Source organism: Carcharhinus amblyrhynchos, chromosome 35 (genome assembly GCF_965287045.1).
Source record: "Carcharhinus amblyrhynchos chromosome 35, sCarAmb.v2.hapA, whole genome shotgun sequence".
In the NCBI taxonomy this organism is placed as follows: Eukaryota; Metazoa; Chordata; class Chondrichthyes; order Carcharhiniformes; family Carcharhinidae; genus Carcharhinus; species Carcharhinus amblyrhynchos.
The window spans coordinates 11,037,647-11,057,944 of NC_137358.1; positions in this window are offsets into that span (position 1 = coordinate 11,037,647).

Sequence of the window (20,298 nt, forward strand, 5' to 3'; positions counted from 1 at the left end):
CATCTTTGGCCATTAAGGGGCAATTTAGCATGGACAATCCACCTAACCTGCACATCTTTGGCCATTAAGGGGCAATTTAGCATGGCCAATCCACCTAACCTGCACAACTTTGGACTGTGGGAGGAAACCGGAGCTCCCTGAGGAAACCCACGCAGACACGGGGAGAATGAGCAAACTCAGTATAGACAGCCACTTGAGGGTCCCTGGCTCTGTGAGGTAGAAGTGCCAACCACTGTGCTACCATGCCACCCCCTACTCTTAATTTCTGCTTGGGTTAGATGGTTTGTGATTACTTTTAGCACTTAGTAGCCTGTCAGGCTGGAATATAGACAGTCTCATTGCTCCTTCACAGTCAATACCCCAAATTGAAGCTCTCTGAGCCAAAATGGGTGACATTTCCTTGCATTGAGCGCATTCTGGCCTGATTTAGCTCTGTGACTGATTCTGATTCCAGCTCCGATCCATCCCACACGCTGCTCGGTGGAAACCAGATCAATGGGTAGATTTAAACAGAGGGCAGCTGCTTGTCTCCTGCCTTTCCCCAATTAAAGTTTTAATGTTTATTTATTAGTGTCACAGGTAGGCTTATGTTAATGGAGTTACTGTGAAAGTACCCTAGCCGCTACACTCTGGTGCCTGTTCGGGTACACTGACAGAGAAGTTAGCATGGCAATGCAGCTAACCAGCACGTCTTTCAGACTGTGGGAGGAAACCGGAGCACCTGGAGGAAACCCACGCAGACACGGGGAGAATGTGCAAACTCTGCACAGACAGTGACCCAAGCCGGGAATTGAATCCGGGTCCCAGGCACTGCGAGGCAACGGTGCTAATCACCGTGCCACCCCTGCCATCTCCTTGCGGTGTTAATGTAAGCCTACTTGTGATACTAATAAACAAACCTTAATTTTGGGCCTAACCAATAAAGTAGGAAGGGGATAAAAGCAAAATGTTGCATATGAGGTCCATTTTGGCAGGTCAAATGGGATGAAGGAGTATAATACCAAGGGTAACACTCTTAGCAGTGTAGAGGATCAGAAGGACCTTGGGGTCCGGGACCATAGGACTCTTAAATCGGCCTCGCAGGTGGAGGATGTGGTTAAGAAGGCGTATGGTGTACTGGCCTTCATTAACCCAGGGATTGAGTTTAGGAGTTGGGAGATAATGTTGCAGCTTTATAAGACCCTAGTCAGACCCCATTTGGAGTACTGTGTGCAGTTCTGTTTGCCTCATTACAGGAGGGATGTGGAAGCTATTGAGAGGGTGCAGAGGAGATTTACAAGGATGTTGCCTGGATTGGGTGGCATGCCTTACGAGGATAAGTTGACGGAGCTAGGTCTTTTCTCCCTGGAGAGACGAAAGATGAGAGGTGACCTGATAGAGGTTTATAAGATGTTGAGAGGTATAGATAGGGTGGATTCTCGGAGGCTGTTTCCCAGGGCTGAAATGGTCGCTATGAGAGGACACAGGTTTAAGGAGCTGGGGAGCAGATACAGAGGAGATGTCAGGGGTACGTTTTTCACTCAGAGGGTGGTGAGTGAGTGGAATCGGCTGCTATTGGTGGTGGTGGAGGCGAATTCATTCAGGTCTTTTAAGAGGCTTTTGGATGAGTACATGGGATTTAATGGGATTGAGGGTTATCGGTAGGCCTAGTAGGTAGGGGGTATGATCAGCGCAACGTGTGGGCCAAGGGACCTGTTTGTGCTGTAGTGTTCTATGTCCTATGATCAGATGCTGGAATCTGGCCCAAAACATTGGCTCTATTCTCTCCCCACAGCTGCTGCCAGACCTGTGGAGATTTTCCAGCACTTTCTATTGTTGAAGTAGGAAACCATGATGTGGAGTTGCCAGCGTTGGCGCAGTAAGTAGTTTAACACCAGGGCAACGCTCTGAAAGCTCGTTCTACCAAATAAAAATGTTGGACTTTAACCTGGTGTTGTGAGACTACTTACCGTGAAGTGGGATTTACGTGGGAAATTCCAGAGCGGGGAGAGGGACGATTTAATCTACAAATATCTCCCACGGTAACGTTACGTGGTGTTTCCCCACTAGTAGTGCAATCTGTGACTCAGTAGATGCTGGGATTTTGGTTTCCACACTACACCAGCTTGGGTCTGTATCACTACCACTGACTGGAACTTTCTCACTCATTTACACAGTGGAACCTGTGCTTACAATAAATTCTCCAGCCCAATTCACAGAGCCCATGACACCCTTCAGATGTTGTACTGTGACTGAATAAGCGCCAAGTGGTAATAATATGCTGCCTTGCCTGTGGTAATAGGCACTTCAATACCAAACTCGCAGTTTGACAGAATAATGTGTGAAAGGCACCTATTTAATTTAATAAGCTTGGGTTTAGTTCAGAACCAGAAATAACATCACTGCGTTAAAAAAAAATCTTATTGTTACAGGATGTGTTTTTCCTCCTCAGAGTCAAAGGCAAATCAAATATAAAAGGTAAGCTTCGCTGGCTTGTCTCATCATTGCATCAAATGTTTTCCTGTGGATTTAGGTTGATGTGAGTGTCTGAATGTGATAGTCCGCCTCTCCTTCGAGGGAACACTTTTCTTCATTGTTCTTTGAAGGCTGATGAGCCTCAGGCCTCTCATCCGAGTGGCCGCTCCCCTGGAGAGAGGAGGGAGAGCTGGACTATCTCCAGCAGCACAAACACAGGCCATTCAGCCCATTTGAGTCTGTGCTTGTTTACGTGGTTGTGTTTGTGACTGTGTGGGTGTGTGTGTGAGGTTGTGTGAGTGTTTGTTTGCATGCATGTGTATGTGTCTGTGTGTGTGAGTGTATATGTGTTAGTGTACATATGTATGTGTGCGTGTGTGAGTGCGTGTGTATGTGTATCTGTATGTGTGAGAGAATGTGTGTGTGTGTGAGGTTGTGTGTGTGTGTGAGGTTGTGTGAATTGAATGCATGTTTGTTTGTGTGTGTGTGAGGTGTGTATGCGTGTTTCTTTGTGCACGTGTGTGTATGAGTGTGTGTGTATTTGTGCGTGTATCTGTTTATGTGAGAGTGTGGGCGTACATGGATCTATGTGTGAGTGTATCTGTGTATCTGTGCATGTATGTGCCTGTGTGTGTGTACATCTGTGTGTGTGTGTGTGTGCTTATGTGTGTGTGCGTGTGTGAAGTTGTGTGAATTGGATGCATGTGTATTTGTGTTTGTGTGAGGTGTGTGCGCTTGTTTCTGTGTGCACGTGTGTGTATGAGTGTGTGTGTGTTTGTGTGTGTATCTGTGTATGTGTGAGTGTGGACATATGTGGATCTATGTATGTGTGCATCTGTGTATGTGTGCATGTATGTGTCTGTGTGTATGTACATCTGTGTGTGTGTGTGTGTGTGTGTGTGTGTGTGTGTGGTACAGCCGTGTCAAATGTGATATATTGCTGTGATGCTCAGGTAAGAAGAATTGCATTTATATAGCACCACAGGACATCTCAAAGTGACACGGTTCTGAAATGTAGTGGCAGTAATGTGGGGAAAGGTGAGATCCAATGTTTACACAACAAACCTCTGGAAGCAGCAATGACCCAGATAAGCTGTTTCTGGAGATGTTGATTGAAGGATAAGTATTGGCTCGGACAGTGGCGAGAACTCCCCTGCCCTGCTGCGATGGAATGTTTTTCATTCAACTGTGATGGGTTTCACTTTAGTGCTTTGTCTGGAAGAAGGTAACATTAACATGGCAGCACTCCCTTAGTACTTAAGGTAACTTACCCGAGTAAACCGAGTGTAGGGTGTCGAAATTTGCTGATGACACCAAGATTGGGGAACGGCAAATTGTGCGGAGGGTGGGGAGAGTCTGCAGAAGGATCTAGATAGGCTGGGCGAATGGGCCAGGAAATGGCAAATGGAATTTAATGTTGGCAAGTGTGAGGTGGTCCACTTTGGTAGGAAGAATGGTAGGAAGGACTATTACTTACGGGGCGAAAAACTGCAGCAGGCAACGGTGCAGAGGGACCTCGGGGTCCTTGTGCATGAGTCGCAAAAACCCAGCTTGCAGGTGCAGCAGGTGGTCAGGAAGGCGAATGGGATGCTGGCCTTCATAGCGAGGGCAATTGAATATAAAAGTAGGGAGGTCTTGCTGCAGCTGTATAGGGCATTGGTGAGGCCACAGCTGGAGTACTGTGTGCAGTTTTGGGCGCCGCACCTGCGCAAAGATATTTTGGCCTTGGAGGGAGTGCAGAGGAGGTTTACTAGGCTGATACCGGAGTTGAGGGGGTTGAGCTATGAGGAGAGGCTGAATAAACTGGACTTGTACTCGTTAGAGTTTAGAAGAATGAGGGGAGATCTCATTGAGACGTATAAGATGATGAATGGGATGGATAGGATAGAGGTGGAGAGACTCTTCCCGCTCAAAAAAGACAGTAGGACTAGGGGGCACAGCCTCAAGATAAAAGGGGGGCGGTTTAGAACGGAGTTGAGGAGGAACTTCTTCACTCAAAGGGTGGTGAATCTCTGGAATTCTCTACCCGTTGAAGTGGTGGAGGCTGCCTCGCTAAATATTTTTAAGACGCGGGTTGATGGGTTTTTGATAAGAGAGGGGATTAAGGGTTATGGGGAGAAAGCGGGAAAGTGGAACTGAGCCATGACAGATCAGCCATGATCTTATTGAATGGCGGGGCAGGCTCGAAGGGCCAGATGGCCTACTCCTGCTCCTATTTCTTATGTTCTTATGTTCTTATCTGTTCCATATGTAAGTGTGGTCTGACTATCCTGGCAGGCCTGAAGCTGGAACTATCCTCTATAGAAGATGTAGAGATGCCGGGACTGGAGTGGGCACAGTAAGAAGTCTTACAACACCAGGTTAAAGTCCAACAGGTTTATTTGGAATTACGAGCTTTCGGAGCACTGCCCCTTCATCAGGAACATACATAGGGTCCCTCAGTGTGACTCCAGAGGCACAGAAATGTGATTGAATCTCAACTGCCCTCAGGCAACTAGGGCTGGGCAATAAATGCTGACCCAGCCCATGTCCCACGAACGAATAAAAAGAACTCTTTAGGTAGCCTCGCAAACCACTTGTTCCAAGGTCTGAGACATCAAAACGTAGAAACTAGAAGCAGGAGTAGGCCATTCGGCCCTTCGAGCCTGCTCTGCCATTGATTAGAACCTTGGCTGATCATCGAATTCAAATCCATGAATGAATAAAAAAGACGTTTAAAATAAAGTTTATTTATTAGTGTCACATTAACACTGCAATGAAGTTACTGTGAAAATCCCCAAATCACCACACTCCTGTTCAGTTACACCGAGGGAGAATTTAGCACAGGCAATGCTCCCAAACCAGCACGTCTTTCGGACTGTAGGAGGAGATCAGAGCACCCGGAGGAAACCCACGCAGACACGAGGAGAATGTGCAAACTCCACACAGACAGTGACCCAAGTTAGGAATCGAACTGGGTCCCTGGCGCTGTGAGGCAGCAGTGCCAACCGCGTTATTAAATGCGTGTCGGGAAGTGATGGCCAAGTGGTATTACAGTCAATCTATTAATCAAGGCCGGAATCGAACCCGGGTCCCTGGCACTGCGAGGCAGCAGTGCCAACCACTGTGCCACCCGATTACTTACCGAGGGGGCACGGGTACCTCCCTTGATAGGTCCCCAGCGCACGTGAAATGCACAGGGAAACAGGCGGCGGAGAGGGATTATAAATAATCATAATTTTATTTGCGAGCATTGAAAGGGATTAACTTCATGTGACTCTATAAAGAGGGCCCCCTCACTCGTTTACTAATCACAGCTCATTTTAACAAGTCTTCAATTAACTGCACAATGAGAGGTGTTGGAACTGAAAGGCAGAGTGTCTCTATGTAGTGAGGACGCCTTTAATTATTGTGTCAAAAGTATTCTAAATTTTCATTAACATTAACAATACCGTTCCTTAGCGACTGCCTGTCAAAGCAAACCTCATAATAGGTTCCATTTCACACCATCAACTCTGAAAGTGACAGAAAGCTGTTGTGTTATTTACATTATAAAGAGGGGTTGATCTGATGTATCAGGAACCCCGCTAGGATTCTCAAATCATCGTGATTTAAAACAGTCACTGATATTGCAGTCCTAATTTACGGGGGTTATATTTTAAGATGTCTTTCACCGCCGGCTGGTAATCCTCACGAGGCCTTTTTCGCAGAGGGTCACAGAGGCACGGGACACTGTACGGTTACAATACCATCTAGTGGCTGCATCCCATAGCTATAGCAACGGTGGGATTTGTTTATGTGGGCCAGTTGCGTTATTAAATGCCAGCCTCCCATCCGTTGACCCTGTCTGCGCTTCCCGCTGCCTCGAGCAAAAGCAGCCAGCGTAATAAAGGGCCCCACGCACCCCGGACATTCTCTCTTCCACCTTCTTCCATCTGGAAAAAGATACAAAAATCTGAGGTCACCTACCAACTGACTCAAGAGCGGCTTCTTCCCTGCTGCCGTCAGACTTTTGAATGGACTTATCTTGCATTAAGTTGATCTTTCTCTACACGACCGTAACGCTACGTTCTGCACCCTCTCGTTTCCTTCTCTATGAAGAGTATGCTCTGTCTGTATAGCGCGCAGGAACCAACAGTTCTCACTGTCTGCTTAAGCATGTGACAATAATAAATCAAATCACATTCAAATCAAATCAAATCATAAATGCAAATTTGGCATGTTCCGCCACGATTCTCACCAACTTTTACAGATGTACCACAGAAAGCATCCTTTCCGGATGTATCACAGCTTGGTATGGCTCCTGCTCTGTCTAAGATCGCAAGAAACTACAAATTGTTTCCTCAGAGGGAACCCTTCACAACACAGCTAATGAAATAACAACAAAAAACTTACAAATCAAAGAAAGGGTTTAATAAAGAAACTTCATTACTCCAAACTTGGGACCTCAACCTAGACCACTCCAAGCTCCTCACAATTCTACATAGTTCCTTATTTACAGTGAATCAGTTGGTCGGCTGGCTATGACATTACTTTGTAATTGGTTCCATGTTTTACTGGGTCAGCTGACTCTTACATCTTGTTCCCACTGGTCACATTACATCCAATACAAGTTTGTCACTGGTTATATTCTAACACAAAGGATTGTGAGTGTAGCCCAGTCCATCACGCAAATCAGCCTCCCATCCATTGACTCCAGGCAGGAGTTTCCTGTCCCGCCTGCCACAGGAATCGTAGTAGGCAGGACAGGATAGGAGTGGCACAGTGGCACAGTTGTTAACACTGCTAAGTCACGGTGCCAGGGTCACTGTCTGTGTGGAGTTTGCATGTTCTCCCCATGTCTGTGTGGGTTTCCTCTGGATGCTCCGGTTTCCTCCCACACTCCAAAGATGTGTGGGTTAGGTGGATTAGCCATGCTGAATTGCCCCTTAGTGTTAGGCGAATAGCAGTGTAAATATGTAGAGTACAGGGATAGGGCCTGAGTCAGATTGTTTTCTCAGTGCTGGCTCAATGGGCCGAATGGCCTCCTTCTGCACTGTAGGGATTCTAAGGATCTATGGTACTTCCAAGATACAAAATTCTGAAAACGTGTATCAACCGACTCATGAACATCTTCCCTGCTGCACCCTAGCTATGACTGTAACACTACATTCTGCACTCTCTCCTTTCCTTCTCCCCTGTGAACTCTATGCGCATCCCGGGTTTTTCAACACTTCCCCATTGGTGGCCATGGCTTCCGGCTATCCAGGTTCTAGATAGGACAGAATGTTAGGAAAATAATTTGAACTGCTGGTCGGAAGAAAATTGTGCTGTTCCTTGGCGAGCTGTGAGTCATAATGGTTCTTAATGCAATAAATGAGCCAGGATACGATTCTCGCCAGTAGGGGAGGGGGGGCGGAGCCTAATCTTGCTGGTGAAGCCGGCTGCTGAGCTCAAGGGGCACCATTACGTTGGTGGCCCAATCTCCAAGTGCACCGGGGGGATCTCCTGCCAACAACCCACCCCTCCCACAGACATAGGGACCCTCCCCCAAGCTAATTGCTCTCTGTGCAGAGTTCCCCCCAACTCTCCCAATTGCAACCCTGTTGCAGAATTCCCCCCCACCCCCTTGATCACCACTCCATCGCAGAGTTTACCACAGCAAACCCTCGTGCCACCGCGTCAGCGTTCCTCCCTCCTTCCCCCTCAATTGGACCTCCCCCCACTCTGTCTCCACCTCTGCCTTTTCTCCACCCTCCTCAGACACCACTCCCCTCAGGCTCCACCCTCTTGACAGAACCCCATTGGGTGCTCAGTGGGCAGTGCCAGGGTGCCCAGTGGGCAGTGCCAGAGTGCCTGGTAGGCAATGCCAGGCTGCCCAGTGGGCAGTGCCAGGGTGCCTGTTGGGCAATGTCAGGGTGTCTAATGGCCAATGCTTGTGTACCCAATGGGCAGTGCCAGGCTGCTTGTTGGGCAATGCCAGGGTTGCCCAATGGGCACTTCTAGGGTGTCCAGTGGGGAGTGCCAGAGTGCCCAGTGGGCAGTGCTAGGGTGCCCAGACGGCTCTGCCAGGCTGGCATTGTCCTCTGGGCACTGCCCGGCTGAATCCCCAACAACCTGGGAGCTGCAGTGGCCCCTGGTCCCACTGACAAGGCCGTCATGTCTGGTTCCTGCTGCGGAGAACCATGCGTGACCCTCACTGCTGAGGACCTCGACTGGAAGGGGGTATGTACAAGTGAGCCGAGGCAACCGTGTACAGGCCTCACTAATGACGTTTAAATGATTGACTGGTGTGGCGAGTCGGTAAGATTACGCCCAATGGTTTTGCTGAAACAGAGGTGGGCTTATCCTCCTGTGGAGGAAGCAATGAAAGAATTTTTAAATATTGTTTATTTCTGCATTTCCACTCTGCTATGATCACATTAATTAAAATTCACTTGATTAATGGACTGTCAATAAACTTCCTTGCAAAATTGGGAGCATTGGCAGCAATTCCTCTGTACTTATGCACATCGTCCAACTATTAACTCAAATAATAAATCACATCAATTTAATGCTTCTCCCCTCCTGTAGTTACTCATTATTCTGTAGAGTGTATCATAGACAAGCCTCTTAACAGTAATGGAACCTGGACAGGTAATAATAGAATCCCTGCAGTGCAGAAGGACACCATCGACCTATCAGGTCTTCAGCGACAGATCTTCTCACCAAGCCTTATTCCCATAACCCCACATATTTAACTTGCTAATTCCCCTAACCTACACATTTTTGGACACTAAGGGGCAATTTAGCATGGCCAATCCACCTAACCTACACACCATTGGACATTAAGGGGCAATGTGGCATGGCCAATCCTCCTAGCCTACACAACTTTGGATACTAAAGGCCAATTTAACATGGCCAATCCTCCTAGCCTACATATCTTTGGACACTAAGGGGCAATTTAGCATGGTCAATCCACCTAACCTACACATCTTTGGACATTAAGGGGCAATTTAGCATGGCCAATCCTCCTAGCCTACACATCTTTGGACATTAAGGGGCAATTTAGCATGGCCAATCCTCCTAGCCTACACATCTTTGGACACTAAGGGGCAATTTAGCATGACCAAAACCCCAACCAACACATCTTTGGAATGTGGGACAAAACCAGAGCACCCAGAGGAAATCTATGCAGACACAGGCAGAACTCCACACAGACAGTGACCCAAGCTGGCAGTTGAACCCAGGTCCCTGCGCTGTGAGGCAGCAGTGCCAACCATTGTGCCACCGTGCCGCCGAAGAACAGTTTGAAAGATTCATTGACAAGTGTACCAAAGATTATCTCCCTATTTTAAATCAGCATTGTCCGCGGTTCTTCCATTTAAATCACAGCCAAATCCCATAAGCCTTTAAGTGTTTCTCAGGGAGAAGCTCATGGCTTTAACATGGATAATAGAGTCTGCATTAACCTAATGTGACAGTATTCCATTTGTTAGCTAAATAGGGAGCAGGTTTCACAGTGTTTTTCATTTCTGTTTCATTCCCTCCCCCTTTTCTTCTAACTGCGTGATCTCCTTAGCTTCCTAAGATGCTTCATGTGTAGGTTTTGCCCCACAGTCAAATAACTTGTCCGGAACTTTCCGGTTGTTCACTGGATTTTTTGGTCCCAGCGATGTCACAACCCTGCCATGGGTTTCACAGTTGCGAGCAATACATTCTACATGCCTTTGTCATTGGACGCTAAGGGGCAATTTATCATGGCCAATCCACCTAACTGCACAGCTTTGGAGACCAAGGGACAACTTAGCATGGCCAATCCACCTAACGTGCACATCTTTGGACACTAAGGAGCAAGTTAACATGGTCAATCCACCTAACGTGCACATCTTTAGACACTAAGGAGCAATTTAACATGGCCAATCCAGCTAACCTACACATCTTTAGACACTAAGGAGCAATTTAGCGAGGCCACACCTTTGGAGTGTGGGAAGAAACTGGAGCACCTGGAGGAAACCCATGCAGACATGGGGAAAATGTGTAAATTCCACACAGACATTCCTGAGGTTGGAATCGAACCTGGGTCCATGGCAGTGAAAGGCCGCAGTGCTGACCACTGTGCCACTGTGCCACCCCATGAAGAGACTGACCCTAGAGTTCAGAGATAAATGTGGAGCTACACTGAACTTAGGAAGGGTGTGAAGTATTGGCAACAACGTTAGGTTTAGTGCCCAAATGCATCCTTCCACGTGGCAATGCCCCCCATGCCTTTATTCCATAAATCCGTGTAATTTAAATCCATATTTAAATGTAATGCATTAGCGGAAACACATATCGGAATTTCTTTCAGTCCCTTAGCCCCGAGGTGTGACACAAATCTGAGAGTTTGCTCATTATCATTCGTATCACATGATTCCACTCAGCTTGCGAGTTGTCCCCAGGGTAAGTGCAATCAAATTGAGAGTTTTTAATTTAAAAGATAGCGTGTGGTTCATATGACTCGTTTCCAATTAGATAACACAGAACAAAGGGGTTCTGAAATGGAAGAGAACAGTGTGTGCGACACGGATTATAAAACAAAGCTCGGAGCACAGCCTGTAACACCGGGAGTTTGGAGTGCGTAATGCAGTGACTTCTCCAAAGCTGGCAACCTCGACTCAATCCACAGTAAAACAGTGGGTGCGATTTTACCTCAGTTCCCATCGCAGGATCTTCCAGTTCCGCCAAGGACAGCCACCCCCTCCGCCCACCACTGCAAGTTCCGGGTGGCAGAGGGTGCCAAGCAGTAGGAAATCCCGTTGACAGCAGTGGGACTGGAAAAGCCTCGCCACCAGCCTCCTCCGTCACCGCAATGCGCACCGCACGGGGATGGGGTGGAGGTGGGGGGGGGGGGGGGGGGGGGGGGGAGTGTGGAAATCCCGCCCCGCGCCCCCAACATGTCTCCTGTTCCACCAAAGGCCCAAACATCCTGGGCCACAAATAGCCCACTCTATCGCCCGCTCACACTTTGGAAAGTCAGACCGCTCCTGCTCCCGGCTTACAAAGCCGAAACTGAAGCGGGAGAATCCGTCAAAGAAAGCTGTGCAATTTCGGAGCGAGGAATGGGATGATCTCCTACGGGACTGCTTGGAGTTAGTGGACTGGTCAGCATTTAAAAACTCTGCGACCAGTCCGAACTAGTATGCCACTATAGTAACTGACTTCACCAGTAAGTGTGTAGAAGGCTGTGTGCCAAAGAAGCAAATCCATGTATTTTCCAACCGGAAATCATGGATGAACAGGGATATTCACTGCTTGCCGAAATCCAACTCTGAGGTGTTCAAGTCAGGCGACACTGACCTATACAAGAAGGCCACATACAATCTGAGGAGATCCATCAACGATGCCAAAAGACGATACTGGACCAAGCTAGAGTCTTAGGCTAACCACACAGACCCTCGCTGACTATAGCCAAGATCTGCAAGACATAACAGGCTACAGGATGAAGGCATGTAAAATCACCATCTCCAACGCAACCCTCCCTGATGAGCTCAATGCATTCCACGCCCGTTTTGAGCAGAGGTCAATGAGACCATGCCCTCCACCCTGGGTGAACCTGTATCTGGGGTCACCATTGCAGATGTCAGAGTAGCTTTCTCGAAGGTCAAACCTCGGAAAGCGACTGGCCCGGATGGGGTACCCGGATGAGCACTCAGATCCTGCACGGATCAGCAGGCGGGGATATTCACAGACATCCTCAACCTCTCTATACAACAATCTGAGCTCCCTATCTGCTTCAAGAAGACACCCACCATCCCAGTACCTAAGAAAAACCACTCAGTGTGCCTTAATGACTATTGGCCATTGGCTCTGACATCCATCATTATGAAGTGCTTCGAAAGGTTAGTCATGGCACGAATCAATTCCAGTCTCCCGGACTACCTGGATCCACTACAGTTTGCCTATCGCTGCAACACATCCACAGCAGATGTCATCTCCCTGGTCCTGCACTCAACCCTGGGGCATTTAGATAACAAAGACACCGATATCAGACTCCTATTTATTAACTACAGCTCAGCCTTCAACACCATTATTCCCACAAAACTCATCTCCAAACTCCGTGGCCTGGGTCTCGGCTCCTCCCTGTGTGACTGGATCCTGAACTTCCTAACTCACAGAACGCAGTCAGTAAGGATAGGCAACAAGACCTCCTCCACGGCCATCCTCAACACCGGTGCCCAACCAAAGATGTGTAGGTTAGTTGGATTAGCCGTGCTAAATCACCCCTTCAGTTACCGGGTTACGGAGTAAGACTGGGTAATAGTGCAGATGGCGTACTTCAAGGAATCCCTATATTGCAGAAGGAGGCCATTCAGCCCATTGTGTTTACACAGGCTCTCTGGCAGAGAGTGATACCCAGGCCTACTGCCCTCCCTGCCCTTTCCTTGTAACTTGACATATTTACCTTGCAAACCACCCTCCCCCCCAACCAAAATACACATCATTGGACAGTAAGGGGCAATTTGGCAACTCGATGGGCCGATTGGCCTCCTTCTGCACTGTTTGATGATTCAAATGTGTCTTTGTGTTGTGGTGTTTCTGAAAGACAATTCTCTGGAATCCTGGCATCCGGCCCGCCACGGAATCGGAGCGGGCGAGGGGCGGATGACGAGAATGTCCATTGCCCTCTGGCGAGATTTTCCAGTCTCCCTCGGGCAAGGCCTCGTCCTTAGCTTTCCTGAGCTCCGCGCAGAATCTTCAACAGAACCTGACCTTATACTTCTTCAGACCGCAGTTTCCTCCCATCCTGATTTTGATTCCCACTCCCCGGGTCTGACGTTCCGAGGTGACCTTCAGGAAAGCCGAGTTGCCTTTCCGCTGACGATCGGTGGAGCCTCTGAGCTTAATGCCTCTCTGGCTGTTTTCCCTCCTCCCCCTCCGAGGGATTGGGATTCCATTCAGCCCAGGTGGACGAGGATAAAGGCTTTCTCTCTCTCACCGTTGGCTACTAAAAGGACCCGAGTTAGTGAGATTCAGGCATATCCACAGCCTGGGGTCCTGAGTCCCATCATCCATGCCAAATATTTCATAATGGCTCAGGGAAAATGGTCAACCCTTGAAAGCAGGAGGTCTGGAATGCACTGCCTGGGAGGGTGCTGGAGCCGGGATGCTTTAAAAAATATCTGGATGAGAACTTGGCACGTCATAAAATTCAGGGCTGTGGACCAAGTGCTGGTAAATGGGGTTAGGTGGGAGGGCCGGTGTTTCTCATGTGTCAGTGCAGACTCGATGGGCTGAAGGGCCTCTTCTGCACTGCACAATTCTAGAGTTTCATTAGGGCCTGACTAACCACTTCAATGGTCTAGCTTTCTACCACAAAACTGGGTATCTCCTTCACCGTTTCTATTCTGGGCATCGCTGCCAACATTTTTTGCCCTTTGAGAAGGTGGTGGTGAGTTGCCTTCTTGAACCTGCCGCCGTCCATGTGGTGTAGGTACACCCACAGTGCTGTTAGAATCATAGAGTCCTTCAGTGCAGAAGGAGGCCATTTGGCCCATCGAGTCTGCACCGATCTTATCCAGGCCCTATCCCCATGCATTTACCCCAGTTAGACCCCCTGAGAGTAAGAGGTCATTTGGCATGGCAAATCTACCTAAGTTGGACATCTTTGGAACCCACCGCTTAGGGAAGGTGTCCCAGGATTTTGCCCCAGCAGCGGTGAAGGAACGGCCGATATATTTCCAAGTCGGGATGGTGAGTGGCTTGGAGAAAGATGGGCAGGGGGTCTTGTGGACTTGCCATCCTTGTCCTCCTAGATGGTAGAAGTCACGGGTTTGGAAGGTGCTGCCTTGGTGGGTTGCTGTAGTGCATCTTGTAGATGGTACACACTGCTGCTACTGAGGGTCGGTGGTGGAGGGAGTGAATGTTTGTGGATGTAGAGTTTATTTGCGGAAGGATATATCGGCCTTGGAGGGAGTACAGAGAAGGTTCACCAGGCTGATACCGGAGATGAGGGGGCTGGCTTATGAAGAGAGATTGAATAGACTGGGCCTGCACTCGTTGGGGTTTAGAAGGCTGAGGGGGGATCTTATAGAGACTCACAAGATAATGAAGGGGCTAGATAGGGTAGAGGTAGAGAGATACTTTCCACTTAGAAAGGAAAACAGAACTAGAGGGCACAGCCTCAAAATAAGGGGGGTGGCGGTTTAGAACGGTGTTGAGGAGGAACTTCTTCATTCAAAGGATGGTGAATCTCTAGAATTCTCTGCCCGTTGAAGTGGTGGAGGCTGCCTCGTTGAATATATTTAAGTCACAGGTAGATAGATTTCTGATAGACAAGGGAATTAAGGGTTATGGGGAGAAAGTGGGAAAGTGGAACTAATCCAGATCAGATCAGCCATGATCTTATTGAATGTCGGGGCAGGCTCGAAGGGCTAGATGGCCTACTCCTGCTCCTATTTCTTATGTTCTTATGTACCTGAGCCTTAGTGACTTGCTAGGGTTCGTTGAAGCCACGATCGATCCTTGATCCAGGGCGACGACTGTCATCTCACATCATCAGTTGAGCCCTTTAGTCCACATTTGGATAAAACCTGTAATGAGGACAGGAACTGAGTGACCCTGGGGCAATCCAAACCTAGTGCCAGTGAGAAGGTTATGACTGAGGAGTTGCCATTTTTAAATGGCATCTTCCATCAACTTTCTGATGATTGAGCGTGGGGGCAAGATTTCTTTTAATTCAATCGTGGGACATGGGCCTCGCTGGCCAGGCTAGCATTTATTGCCCTTCCCTAGTTTCCCCTTGAGAATCGCTGCAGTCCATCTGCTCTGGGTTGACCCTCAATGCCGTTAGGGAGGGAATTCCTGGATTTTGACCCAGCGACTGCGAAGGAACAGCCGATATATTTCCAAGTCGGGATGGTGAGCGACTTAGAATCCTTGCAGTGCAGAATGAGGCCATTCAGCCCATCGAGCCTGTAATGACAACAGCCCCACTCAGGCCCTAGCCCTGTAACCCCACATTTTTATCCTATGAATCTCCCTGACACTGAAGGGCCATTTAGCACGGCCAATCAACCTAACCCACACGTCTTTAGACTGTGGGAGGAAACCAGAGCACCCAGAGGAAACCCACGCAGACATGGGGAGAATGTGCAAACTCCACACTGACAGTGATCCCAGGCTGGAATGGAACCTGGGACCCTGGTGCTGTGAGACAGCAGTGCTAACCGCTATGCCCCTGGACTGCCTATGATCCCAGACAGACCCTATTCCCATAAACCCACCTATTTACCTTTCTTCCCCCCCCATCCCCCGATACTATGGGGTAATTTAGAATGGCCAATCAACCTAACCTGCACATTTTTGGACTGAGAGAGGAAACTGGAGCACCCGGAGGAAACCCACACTGACACGGGGAGAACATGCAAACTGCACCTGAGGCTGGAATTGAACCTGGGTCCCCGGTGCAGTGAGGCAGCAGTGCTAACCACTGTGCCAGGGGGGAAATTAACTTTTCCCTCGTGCTAGGTTGAAATTGGACCATGCAGGAGGTTTCTTTAACTTATTCATTCACGCGGTTCCACTTGTGATACAAATAAACTAAGCCCTCGTGATTCTGAACACCTCCATCATTAGCTTACTTTCAACCTTCTTCTCCCAGTTTCACAGGCTTTTAGTATAGACACCCAAATGAGGCATTAGGCCACTTTGCTTGTGTGGAGATTGAAAGGAGACAAGGAAATAGATTTTAAAATATTAACGATCAGAAATGTGCAAATAGTAAGAGCCAGACTTTTTAATCTATTAACTTCTCTCTCATAGCTCTGCTTGGTATGTCAGTTCTGTTTTAATATTTGCCATGGAAGAGTTTGATTATCTCCTCTGCCCTGTCCATCGGGTATGTTACCCAATTCTCTGGTTGTCTGTGTGTTCACCAAACCACCTTACGCAACGAGAATCCCATTCCGTAGAATTTCTCTGACTCCTGCACTTTCCTTCGGAGATACGAAATAACACCTTCCTTATTTGGGACTGGGATTGGTGACCGACATCTCCGGGATCGTGGGGTAATGAGACAAAGATCAATTTGCTTTTCAACTGATCAGAAGGCAGCACGGTGGCACAGCTGCCTCACAGCGCCAGGGACCCGGGTTCAATTCCCGGCTTGGGTCACTGTCTGTGTGGAGTTTGCACGTTCTCCCTGTGTAGGTTTCCTCCGGGTGCTCCGGTTTCCTCACACAGTCCAAAGATGTGTAGGTTAGGTGGATTGGCCATGTTAAATTGTCCCTTAGTATCCAAAGATATGTAGGTTGGGTGGATTGGCCATGCTAAATTGCTCCTTAGTGTCTAAAAATGTGTAGGTTAGGTGGATTGGCCATGGTAAATTGCCCCTTAGTGTCCAAAGATGTGTAGGTTAGAGGGACTGGCCATGCTAAATTGCCCCTTAGTGTCCAAAGATGTGTAGGTTAGAGGGATTGGCCATGCTAAATTGCCCCTTAGTGTCCAAAGATGTGTAGGTTAGAGGGACTGGCCATGCTAAATTGCCCCTTAGTGTCCAAAGATGTGTAGGTTAGAGGGACTGGCCATGCTAAATTGCCCCTTAGTGTCCAAAGATGTGTAGGTTAGAGGGACTGGCCATGCTAAATTGCCCGCAAGTTGCGAGAGGGATACAAACAGTTTTCTTCCGGGTGCTCTGGTTTCCTCCCACAGTCCGAAAGATGTGCTGGTTAGATGCATTGCCCAGACTAAATTCCCCCTCAGTGTACCCGAACAGGTGCCGGAGTGTGCCGACTAGGGGATTTTCACTGTAACATTGAAGTTTATTTTTTTAGTGTCGCAAGTAGGCTTACATTAACACTGCAATGAAGTTAGTGGAAAAATTCCCGAGCCGCCACATTCTAGTGCCTGTTCGGGTACACTGAGGGAGAATTTAGCACGGCCGTTGCACCCTAACCAGCACGTCTTTCAGACCGTGGGAGGAAAATGGAGCACCCAGAGGAAACCCACGGAGACACTGGGAGAATGTACAGACTTTGGACAGACAGGCAGCATGGTGACACAGAGGTAAGCGCTGCTTCCTCACAGCGCCGAGGGATCCAGATTCAATTCTGGCCTCGGTAACTGTTTGTGTGGAGTCTACACATTCTCCCTGTGCCTGCACAAGTTTCCTCCGCGTGCTCCATTTTCCTCCCAATCCAAAAATATGCTGGTTAGGGTGGATTGGCCATGCTAAATTGACCCTATTGGTGGGGGAAAATTTGGTACGGCCAATGAACCTAACCTGCACGTCTATCATAGAAATCATAGAAGCCTACAGTGCGGAAAGAGGTCCTTCGGCCCATCGAATCTGCACCGAATACAATCCCACCCAGGCTGTATCCCCGTATCCTTAACTATTATACTCACTAATCCCTCTAACCTACACATCCCTGGAAACTACGGGGCAATTTCTTAGCATGGCCAATCAACCTAACCCACACATCTTTGGACTGTGGGAGGAAACTGGAGCACCCAGAGGAAACCCACACAGACACGAGGAGAATGTGCAAATTCCACACAGACAGTGACCCGAGCCAGGAATCGCACCCAGGACCCTGGAGCTGTGAAGCAGCAGTACTAACCATTGTGCTATTGCGCTGTCTATAAGCATTGGTGGAGAGAGAATAGGACCAAAGTTTTGAGTCTGAATGACTCCTTATCCAACTGGTGTAGGTACACCCACAGCGCTGTTAGTGAGGGAGCGCCAGGATTTTGACCCTGTGAAGGAACGGCAGATAGATTTCCAAATGGCATGTGTTTTGGAGGAGAACTTGCAAATGGCGATGTTCCCACGTGTCTGCTGCTCACATCCTTTTCGTTGGTAGAGGTCACAAGTCAAAGGAGCCCTGGGGGGTTACTAAGTGGCAGAGGGTAGGGGGTCAGAAGCCCAGCCTGAGGTTAAATAGGATGGCAGGATGGAAGGGCATTATGCCAACTTCTCCTCAAAGTAAGGTAAACAAGTTGCAGGAGGGGTTCGAACCCAGGATCCCTCCTTCAACCAAGACTGTCACCGATAGATGTTAGGAACGGGTTAACCGACCTTCCATTTAAGCCCCCAATTTGACGCCAGTTATTCAATAGAAGTCATCGATATATAAAGGGGTTTTCTGTGGCACTAGGGTGTTGGTGGAGAATTGTATGTGGAGTTGGATCAAAGAAATAAAGGTGGCTTATGAAGAAGCAGAGTCCGTGTCTTCTTCACTGAACTGCAACCAAGATGCTCAAAAAATAGATGGGATGGTGTCCACGATGGTGTCACCCAATCCATTGCTACCTGTGGGATCTTGCTGTGCAGCCATAAGTCCATAAGACTCAAGGTCATAAATCATAGGAGCAGATTTAGGCCACTCGGCCCATTGAGTCCGCTCCGCCGTTCAATCATGGCTGATATTTTTCTCATCCCCATTCTGCTGCCTTTTTCCCATAACCCCTGATCCCCTTATTAATCAGGAACCTATCTATCTCTGTCTTAAAGACACTCAATGACCTGGCCTCCACAGCCTTCTGGGGCAAAGAGTTTCACAGATTCCCCACTCTCTGGCTGAAGAAATTCCTCCTCATCTCTGTTTTAAAGGATCGTCCCTTTAGCCTGAGGTTGTGCCCTCTGGTTCTAGTTTTTCCCATTAATGGAAACATCCTCTCCAGGTCCACTCTGTCCAGGCCTCGCAGTATCCTGTAAGTTTCAATAAGGTTCCTCCTCATCCTTCTAAACTCCAACGAGTACAGACCCAGGGTACTCAACTGTTCCTCATATGACAAGCTCTTCATTCCAGGGATCATTCTTGTGAATCTCCTCTGGACCCTTTCCAAGGCCAGGGCATCCTTCCTTAGATAGGGGACCCAAAACTGCTCAGAATACTCCAAATAGGGGCCTACCAGAGCCTGATACGGCCGTAACCAGCTAATCGAAGCAAAGTTCTCCAAGTTAACAGCCAGTTACTCTGCGTCATTACAGAAGTGTGCCAAAGTGTCGCTTGAATGCGAGCTTTTTTCTGTAACGTCTGAATTATAAATAAAATTAACACACAAAATTCCCAGAGGCCGCTGTTACATGCTGATTTCATTTTTTTTTCCCCCTGAGCTGTCAAAAGTTAAAACTCTCTGCCCTTGATCATTCCCTGTTTCATCTTCAGCCTTCATCACATTCCAGGTCTCTCTTCATCTTTTCCTGTCCACTTGTTTGGAAACATGAGAGGAGAGTGTTCCTGCTTGCAGGGAAATTCAGAATGAGAGGCCGTAAATACAAGTTGGCCGTTAATAAACCCCAGAGAAAGCTCGGTGGAGTCTATCCTGGGCAGACGCCAGGTGAAGAGATGAACCAGCGAACACAGCTCCTAGCCATTCTTCTCCGATTCCCCCACAAGTACTTTTATTGTAACTACTACTTAAAGGGACTGGTCTTCTGTGCGGCCTACAAAGAGAGCTCAAGGTGAGGGAACACTGATTTCGTAGAATCCCTACAGTGCAGAAGGAGGCCATTTGGCCCATTGAGTCTGCACTAACCCTCGGAGGCCCAACCCCAGTCCCGAGCATTCACCTTGGCTAATCCACTTAACCTGTACACCTTTGGACACTAAATGCAATTTATCATGGCCAATTCCCCCTAACCTGCACATCTTTGGACACTAAGGGACAATTTATCCTGCCTAATCCACATAACCTACATACCTTTGGACACTAAGGGGCAATTTAGCAAGGCCAATCTGCCTAACCTGCATATCTTTGGATTGTGGGAGGAAACCAGAGCACCCGGAGGAAACCCATTCAAGCACAGGGAGAAGTGCAGACTCAACGCAGACAGTGACCCAAGCCAGGAATCGAACTTGGGTCCCTGGTGTTGTGAAGCAGTTGTGCTAACCACTGTGCCACCGTGCTTCCTGGAGCTGA